The 9,832-nt window shown below is 42.3% G+C and overlaps 1 long non-coding RNA gene across 1 annotated transcript; it reads left to right on the plus strand.

Moving 5' to 3' along the window:
* Positions 1 to 232: 232 nt before the first annotated feature.
* Positions 233 to 928, plus strand: LOC112270218. The gene is made up of 3 exons (XR_002962618.1): positions 233 to 288; positions 650 to 774; positions 868 to 928. It is a non-coding gene; the product is annotated as an uncharacterized LOC112270218 (long non-coding RNA).
* The last annotated feature ends 8,904 nt before the right edge of the window (positions 929 to 9,832 follow it).

Here is a 9,832-nt window from a genome sequence, read left to right on the forward strand (position 1 = left end):
TTAAGGCTTTCTTTTCAAATAGCACCCCACTTTCAAGCTTTCAGCAAAGCATGCGAGTAACTAATGCAAGAGATCTCTGCCAGAAAATGCTGCCCTTTTGGGTGCTAGGAGTAGAAAGTTGACTCAACTGGGAATGTGCATTGGAGGTTACCTCCACAATGTAAATTTATCTTTCTTTCCCTTCTATATATAGCGCTTCATGGGATAAGAGCAAGGGCAAGCTCACTGCATCCTTACACTTGCCCTCCAACAACCCTTCGGGAGAACCCTTCCTGTTGAAGCTCCAAGGTACTACTTGTATTAGATGTTACTCTTGTTTGTTTAGCATATGTTGTAAAATAACAATATCTAGTAATTGTTGATTAGTCTTGAGGCTAGAATGATAGATCATGAGGATGTCCACACGTAGATAGCTGAGCTAGTCTTGCTCATCGGATTAGACTACTCCCAATGCATTGTATTGTATCAAACTGTTTCTCATCTCTGTCGTGTGTTACTAGTACTAGAGTATAATAATTAATGCAAGGACAACAACAACATTACCACATTTTGTTTTTTGTGCTTATTTAATTTGACTATAATAATGTGCTTTGAAATTACTTTAACACTCATGAATGCATGGCATTAATTTGATCCTCCGGAGCTGCAGGCTGGTTTCCTCGGAATCGATGGATAAAAAAGAGAGTGTTGTGAAGGAGACACATGACCAGGTGCAAAAGGGAAACGGAGGATCTCCAGACCCTCCTCCACCTAGTAATAATCTACTGGATCTGGGTACAACCTTTTGGTGCTCATCCTCTAGTTTTTGTAGGGTAATTAGTAGTGTGATGCTGTTTGAACTTATTGTTGTTGCACGAAAATTTGCAGGACTACCTCCTTTAACCACTAACATAAAAGATCTAAATCAGGATTTGAAGGAGGTAAAATTCAAAACAATGAATACAGATTGGCCTTGATTGATGTTGGTGAGGTGAAGCTGCAAGTCTACTGCTCCTGACTTCATACGTGGATACCTCTTGTTTTCCCCAAGAGAACAAGTACGAAGTGTCTTATGTTACTGGGAAGAGAAGTGAGCTATGCTGCACTTGTCATGTATGCCATTGCTCGTATGAGTTTGTTATTCATCCCATGGAATGTTAAATATAGTTATCTTGTGAGATTTTCTAGAGAGTGGAGCACTGATGGAGAACTAATTACAGAGAATTTTATGCAACATCAAATGACAATAAACTAGTGCTCGAGGTAAAAAATTGGTAACAAGCTGGCTCAGATGTCAAATTTTTATGCTTGTCAAAATCTGCAATAGCACTCCACAGAGACCAACCTAGAGCTGAACAAGCTTTTGTGCAAGTTGAAGATTGATGTTCGTCAGATAGTCGAGAGCCATGGGGTGATGTTTCAAAAGTAACAGGAGTACATGCACTATTTTTAGTGAACTTTTGTGAGTCGATCTTATATCCTGCTGTTCGGATGTTGCACGAACTTTTGTCTTGTTGCTCAGATTTATCGTTTGTTTTCTTGTTGCTCAGACTTATCTGTTACTTATGGTATCTCAAAATTGAAACCGTAATTTGTGAACAAAGGGTAGAAACTAAGAGTATGGCGACGGCTTCGGACGTCGTTTCCTTCTTGGAGGTGTTGCCTTTCGAACCCTTGTATGGGGGCGGCGGTGGAGGTCATGCGGTGAGACTAGATGGGGCTAGGCAAGGGAGTGCGGCTTCGAGTAGCGCGGGCTCGCCGATACATGCACGAGTGTACCTGTCGGGGTGACCTCTTTTTCGCTCCGGTCGCCGGAGAAGCCCGGCTCTGCCTACCTTCTTCTGGTGTTAGGAGTTGTTCCCTGTCCGGTCTAGTTGGAGCGGGCGGCGCTTCGCTTTTGTAGTGGTGACTTGTTTGTCGGCTTTGCTTTGTAAATTCTCGTAGTTAGGGTTTTCGTACGGCTTTCTTTGAATAAGCCGTGCATTGTTCGGTTTTCAGCTCGGTTTTCCTTATAAACGGAGTCATTCTATTCTTAATGAAATACAAGGAGCATCCTGCCCTCTTGACGAGGTTCCGTCACAAAAAAAAAGAAACTAAGAGTCTAAGAGATCACATTCATTTCAAATATGTTTTTTATTAATTTAAACTCTGTAGAAAAAGAAACTAAGAGTCTAATACATCACATCAATAGATTTCAAATATGTTTCTTTATTAAATTAAACTGTAAGAGCTGTGCGATTGCAGTCTGGCACTATATACATATATAATTTTTACAAAGCGAGACACAAAAGTGCGACCTTCGAGGATCGAACTATGGTGGGCTGTGAAGACACCGACGTGGCAGGTTGGTTTTAGGTTTGACACAAAACCACCACAAATGAGACCCGGGCCTTTTAAGGCCCCGCCGACCTGAGGAAAGCCCAGCTCCGCATAAGGCCCAACTAAGGAAAAAATTAAGAGAAAAGTTCAATTTTCACCCCCAAATGTGGCTTGACAGCCACATGCCCCCCTCAAATTGATTTTGGTCTGATTTAAACCCCAAAATCCCAAAAACCAGATAAATCACCCCTCTAAGCGGTATTAGACAGATTTGAGGCGGTTTAGGAGCTGATTAGGATCATTTGACATTTTCTTGACTCGCTGACATGGCAGGGTGGTTGGTATTTGACCTTAAATGCAAGGAAAAAATCAAAGACCCTTCGTCTCCACCGTTTCGCCTCCCCATCTGACTTCCGCTCCTGTCCACGCCATCGACGAACTCGAAGTCGCCACGGATGATCAGGAAGTAGGTGGACTGATCGGAGTTGTGCCATGGATGGAGATACGTACTCCCAATCTATTTCCTTGGTCTATTGTTGTCATGTCGTCTAGGGTTCTTACGATTCGTAGAGTTTCAGGAGATGGTCATGGCGGGGCTGTTCATCCACCTCTGAACCGAGTTAGATCTGAGTATTGGTTGTTTTAAGATTTTTTTCGCACTGAATTTATGCACCTTTTGCGAGCTGTAAGCTGACAAAGATAATTTTTACATCTAGATTATGACCCGCTGGACTATTTCGCCTTACGTATCCATGTGTGTGGTGTTTTTGCGAGATCTAATGGAGTGCTTACATATGCTGGAGGGACTGAATATGTGCAATACATCGAAAGAGAGAAGCTCTGTTTCACATTGATAAAGGAATATATCAAGGACCTAATCATGATGGAAACTGAGGTGTTTGTCAAGGATATGGAGGTGAAGATACATTGGCTTTTTCCTGGGCAATCCTTAGATGATGGACTTGCATTACTGTATGATGATGCATCAATCAAGATGGACCCTGACCAACCTGATGGCAAGCATGTGTTTTTAAGGTTTTATATGTGCTTCAAAGCTTTGAAGAAGGGTTTCCTTGCTGGTTGCAGAAGGGTTATAGGGCTGGATGGGTGTTTTTTCAAAGGGGCTTGTTATGGGCAGCTTCTTTGTGCTTTAGCAAGAGATGCCAACATCAAATGTACCCTGTAGCATGGGCTGTTGTTGAGAAAGAGACAGGTGATTCATGGTACTGGTTTCTTGATCTATTAGACAAGGATCTGAAAATAAAAAACCAAGGAGAAGGTTGGGTCTTCATTTCAGATCAACAGAAGGTACACATAATGCATTCTTTCAGCACTAATTAATTTTCATGTGCATATATTATTCATTTCTGATTATTTGTTTTTTCCTTGTCACTGCAGGGACTTGTTGGAGCTGTAAGTGCACTACTGCCCAATGCAGAGCACAGGATGTGTGCAAGGCATATATATGCAAATTGGAAGAAGAAACATCCAGACCATGACCTTCAAAAGAGATTTTGGAGATGTTCCAAGGCTCCAAACAGAATTCTATTCAACTACAATAGGGCAAGGTTGGCACAATTTACAGTAGAAGGAGCCAAAGATATGATGAAAACATCTCCTGAACACTGGAGTAGGGCGTATCTGAAGCTAGGGTCAGATTGTGATTCTGTTGACAACAACATGTGTGAGTCATTCAACAACTGTATTCTTGAATCCAGGTATTTGCCAATCATTTCAATGCTTGAATGGAGTAGATGTAAGATGATGGTGAGGATTCAGGAGAATAGGAGCAAGTGTCTCAAGTGGCAAGGCACAATCTGTCCAAATGTTTTCAAAAAACTGAAACAGAATATCAAAAGGTCTAGTAGTTGTCATGTTTTGTGGAATGGCAAAGATGGATTTGAGGTGCTGGAACATGACAAGTTCAAGTTCACAGTCAAACTAGAAGAAAGAGCTTGCACCTGCAGATACTGGCAACTTTCAGGCCTTCCATGTTGCCATGCCATTAGTGCAATCTATAAGAGCAGTCAGCCAATAGATGCATTCATAGCTAAGTGTTACTCCATTGAGGTGTACAACAAGATTTATGACCATTGTTTGGAGCCATTAGAGGGAGAACATAGTTGGCCAAAACCAACCCATCCAAGACCAGAAGCTCCTGGTTATATTAAGATGCCTGGAAGACCAAAGGTTGAGAGAAGAAGGGATGATGGAGAACCACCAAAGGCATCTAAGATGCACAAAGTTGGGACAAAAATCAAATGCAGCTTGTGCAAGAAAGAAGGCCACAACATAAAAAGTTGTACTAACAATCCCAACACAAGGCATAATGTTAATGACCACATCGTCAGACATGGCACAAGGAAGAGAAAGGCAGATAGGGTTGCTTATGAGGCAGAAATTACAAAGAAAAGCAAGTTGTCTACGGAAAGTTGTTCAAAAGGAAAGGTATGTCACCACTTAAAAATATATACCAATTGTTATCATTAAGTTCAATTATTAATTCTTTATTTTCTATGCACTATTGTAGTCTATTGCCCCTGCTTATTCTGTTGCTGCACATGTTGCTTATAACCAACAAAGTAGCTGCTGTTCAAACCAATGAGAATAAGAGAGGCACTGTTGCTGTTCAATCCAAAGAGAAGAAGAGAGCTGCCCCTAATCTCAAATTGAGTGCAAGTCAATCTTCTCAGCCAAGAAGCCAGCCAAACCACCGACCAAGCCAGTTTTCAATCTGACTGCTTACAAGGCTGCAAAGTTGCGGAAAAATGGGAATGAAGGTTCTTCTGGTTCAGCCATAAAATGAGCCATTTGTTCTCCTCTATTGTAACCAGTTTCAACTTTATTTTGCTTGGTCTGCAGCTTGTCAAACTATGTAGCTTTTAACTGCCTGGAATGCTCTTTGTGACACTATGTGCAATTGAAGTCTGCTTCTTTAGTTCAGTATGTTCCAGTTTAATTCCAGTTTGATGTGCATTTTTACATCCCGTCAGATAAGCTTCGCAACAACAGCCAGGCCACGCATGTTACTGTAAAGTAACTGGAAACAACGAGGGGTGCAAAAATAAAAATGCGATTTTATTCCATTGAACAAACATGCTCCAGCCAAAACACACGCACACTTCAGACTCTTTATCTGAATCTCCTGCAGTTCAATCTTCTTAATCATTCCAGTGATTTACTCGGTGAGCAGCGCACGTGTGGTATCTCCTTCCTAGGTTCTTCAGGGTCCACGATATCCATCTTGGAGTTTTCTTCCCACAGAAATAAAGAAATGGCCGGCTCATACTCCATTGGTCTCTCGCGGTACGGGATTGCCGATGGAGACGACGACACAGGACCTGGCGATAGCGATTCCGAGCGGCCCGCATGAACCCATCAGCCGGCAGGGTCACCGACGAGCTCCCGGAGCTATGCGCTATTGATTTCTAGAGTCTAGGGTTTGCAAATGGGGAATGGGAGAGGAGATTTAATCGAGATGAAAAAATAAGAGAGAGTACCATGCCACGTCAGCGAGTAAAAAAAATGTCAAATGATCCTAGTCAGTTCCTAAACCGCCTCAAATCCGTGTAATACCATTTAGAGGGGTGATTTATCTGGTCTTTAGGATTTAAGGATTCAAATCAGACCAAAATCAAGTTGAGGGGGGTACGTGGCTGTCGAGCCACATTTGGGGTTGAAAAATTTGAACTTTTCTCAAAAATTAAATAAGGGTTCGAATGGGCCAAAATCGTTGGGCTATGCCAGAATTTTGAGAATTGGTGGGCCAAATATAAACTAAAAAAAATGTAAAGATATATAATTGGGCCGGGTCAAAAAGCCTGGCCCGATGGGAGCATGAGAGCGGTTCGCTGTTGACGCCGTGGAGTTGACTCGGCAGCCGTCGTAGGATTCGTGGTCGTGCCACCTTAATTATGCTGACCTGAACTGAACTAGGCAGCGGCGAGCAGAACGACGGCGGATCGGGGTCGCCGTTATCCAGGTGGACGAAATCGAGCAGCCCCGATCCCCACCTTCTGCTGCAACCTGCAATTTTTCCCCATTCCCCACCTCAACCTCCACATCTTTGCAAGGGCCACCCGAGAGCCCGCCGGCCAACTGCCGTCGCCGCTAGAGGTGCTGCTGCAGGTGACGGAGCTAATTAATAAGTCGCCTCTTTCTCGTCTGGATGTGTCTTCAGCATTCAAAGTGCCACCAGGTCTTACAGTCTCAAAAGAAAAAAGAAAAAAACTGCCGCATAGGGAAGTTTTACACCTCACAGCAGCCATCAGATGTCACAGTTCAGACTAATATAGAAAAACAACTAAAAAGGAGACTTTCTGCTCAATTGGCTGACTCCCTCACCACTCCACAGTGACATGGAACAAGAGCATATTTAAAGGAAATTACACCGCAGGTCCATGAACTTGGCAGCAATGTTCAGTTTCATCCATTAACTTGAAAACTGTTCAAATGACTCAGTAAACTTGGTAGTTTTGTTCATTTTAATCCAATTGGCCAAAATCAGATGAAATTTGGCCACGCTGGCATGTGTTGTGGACCTGGCCGGCGTCTGAGGGGGCTTTTCACAATTTTCTGGTTATGGACCTTTTTTGTTTAACCCCCTCGAATCTCCAGAATGGGGAGACGCTGCCCTCGCCGGTGAACCTACTTCGGACCGGCATACGCGGTGTCCAAGCGAATGGCTTCGTCGATGGGTTCGGTGGTGGCTACTTGAACGGTTAGATCCACGTCACATGTCATCGTGACCGAATTTCGTCCGAATCTGACCATTTGGACTAAAATGAGCAAAGCTGTCAAGTTTAGTGAGTCATTTGAGAGGTTTTCAAATTAATGGATGAAACTGAACATCGCTGCCAAGTTCATGTACCCGCAGTGTAATTTCCTCGCATATTTAGCACCATAATTTGCACCGTTATAATCAGTGAAAGAGCTGTAGGGAAAGCTAAGAACAGATTCCAGGCCAGGCCACCAAAGGGCAACCAACTAAAAAGGAGAGAAGAACCTAACAACCAAGCACCACCAACCCAAAACCATCATTTCAGCCCATTAAGGTCTGGATCATCTCTCGCTAGCTAGCTACTCCCCCACAGTGCACCATCCATCCATCCAGAACCTTAACAGCCTGCAAATTCCAACAATTCCAACAAGCATGGAAACAAACTTGTCAATTTTCTGGTCCTTGACACTTGGCAATGCTACTACCTGTCACTCTACACGCATGTAATTCTCATATCCCCTGAAGTACAACCCATCAGTAACTACATATGGTATATGGTCTTGTACAACAAGTACAACAGCTAATTAAGAAGCACATACAGGGGCAACTGAGGCAGTAAATAATACTTCTACAGCTGATGGCAGTAACTAATACGAAACTAAACTTTATAGAAGCTACAATACAGGACATATAAGAATTATGAAACCCATATGAACATATTTTTCAGAAATTATGGCAGTAAGAGTAGGACTGTAGTGTGTAGGGTAGAGAGAAGCCAAAGTTACCCAAAACAGTCTTCTCAGGTGTCAAGAGTTATAGGAGGAGGACACATGACTTCTCCAACAGTTGAGTCCAGCTGCATCATAAGAGCAGAGCAAGAAATGATCAGTACTATCAGAAAACTTTACGGACTGAACATCGGAAACTTGTACAACATTTTTTTAGTTTTGTGCACATATCAGGGTCATGCAAAACAAAAAGTAGGTGACTGTTTTTTACCATGGAATCAGGCGAATGTTTTAAAAACGTAAAGCATGCGTCTTCTGTCGTACAGACAGACCCTTTGCAACCAGATGCCTGTTTATGTTTTTAAAAAGCAGTCGCCTGGTTTCTTCACATATATCAGACACATTTTTCTAAGCCATCCATAAAAAATCTAACGGACACAAAGAAGAACAGGAAATATAAAACGAAATAAGATGCTCTAGAATAATAAAAGCAACATGCTCCAGCAAAACATGTAAATGTTTGCATTCATAAGAAACAAGATGCTCTAGAATAATAACATGGCCTACTCTAGATCTAACAGTGGGTAAATCACGGAACTGAATTTGGCGTTCACCCAAATTCTATAGAGATCATACAAGAGAAAAACTTATTGCAATGCACTCTAGCTCAAATAAATTCTCCACCTATGCAGTCTTTTAGACTGAATTATGCGCGGTAATTACCTGCAGCTATGGATCAGCGCCGAGAATCTCATCAACAATCAAATCTTGTGGTATTGTTGTGAGATCAGATACAGCTGAAAACATAATTAACAATGAGAAATAGTAAATTTATTGAAATAACACTTTATTATTTAAGGGCATAATAATTTATTGAAACGAGACCTGATGGTCGCATCCAATCCTGCAGGCATATCAGTGCATCCGCGGTTTCGCTATTCAACCGACTTCGGTAGTCACTTATCACTCTGCTTCCAGTGGAGAATGCTGACTCTGATGCTGCCGTTGAAGCTGGAATTCCCAATATGTCTCTCGCCATACGCGAGATAGTATGATACTTCCTTCTATTGACCATCCACCATTGCAGAATGTCAATAGGTGTATTTGGACTTACTACCTCCTCTTTCGGATAGCTATCTAGCTCACTATATATACAAGAATATATTATATGGAGATGCACTAGATTTTCAGTGTATCAGAATTCTTATGTTCGCTTCTGATTAAATAAAAAGTTTATTGTTTGTTTGCCATTTCAAATATTGCCCCCATTGAATTTTGTTCTGAAATTTGCCTGAAATTCAAAATTTATAAATATTGATGTGTGAAAGATCGGTATAGTCGAATAGAGGGGGGGGGGGGGAGGTGAATAGGAGACTAACAAATTTTAGTTTTTCTTTTTCTTTTCTTGAAAGATATAAACACTTAATCCTAGGGTTTTCTAAATTCTCTAAAGTAAATGTAACCCTAGAATGAAATGCAATAGCCGAAGCAACAATACATATAACAAGAATGTAAAGGGGGAAATGATACCACACGTGGAGACGAAGATTTCACCGGAGTTCCACCTATTGGGATCGGTGTACGTCTCCGTTTGGAGAAGTGCTCTACCACAAAGGTAGAGACGCCACGAAGGCTCACTCTATTCTCCAACTCACCACACCACAAAGGTGGGATGAGCTCTCACAACACCACAAAGGTGAGGTGAGTTCCACTAATGGCTTCCTTGAGGGCGAACACCGAACCCTTACAAACTTGACCGGGGCAAACTCCACAATTCAATACGAGGCTCCCAATCCAAGTATCAAGCTCCTCACACCAAGGGAGAGCTCGAGGTGACCACTTCCGTCTAGGGTTCCCAACAACCCAAGACACGAAATCCACAAAGAAAACAAGGGGAATCAACTTTTTGACTTGGTGAAACCCTAGGACAAGATCTTCTCCTCCAATCCTCAAAGAATCAAGAGTTGGAAGTGGCTAGGGAGGGAGATCTTGAAGAATTAAGCTTGACGTGTTCTTGGCTGATGAAACGGTCAGTTGGCTCGTTGGGGACGAAGGGGTACTTATATGGGATCCCAAAAATCGAGTT

This window comes from Brachypodium distachyon, chromosome 1 (genome assembly GCF_000005505.3).
Source record: "Brachypodium distachyon strain Bd21 chromosome 1, Brachypodium_distachyon_v3.0, whole genome shotgun sequence".
NCBI classification, from domain to species: Eukaryota; Viridiplantae; Streptophyta; class Magnoliopsida; order Poales; family Poaceae; genus Brachypodium; species Brachypodium distachyon.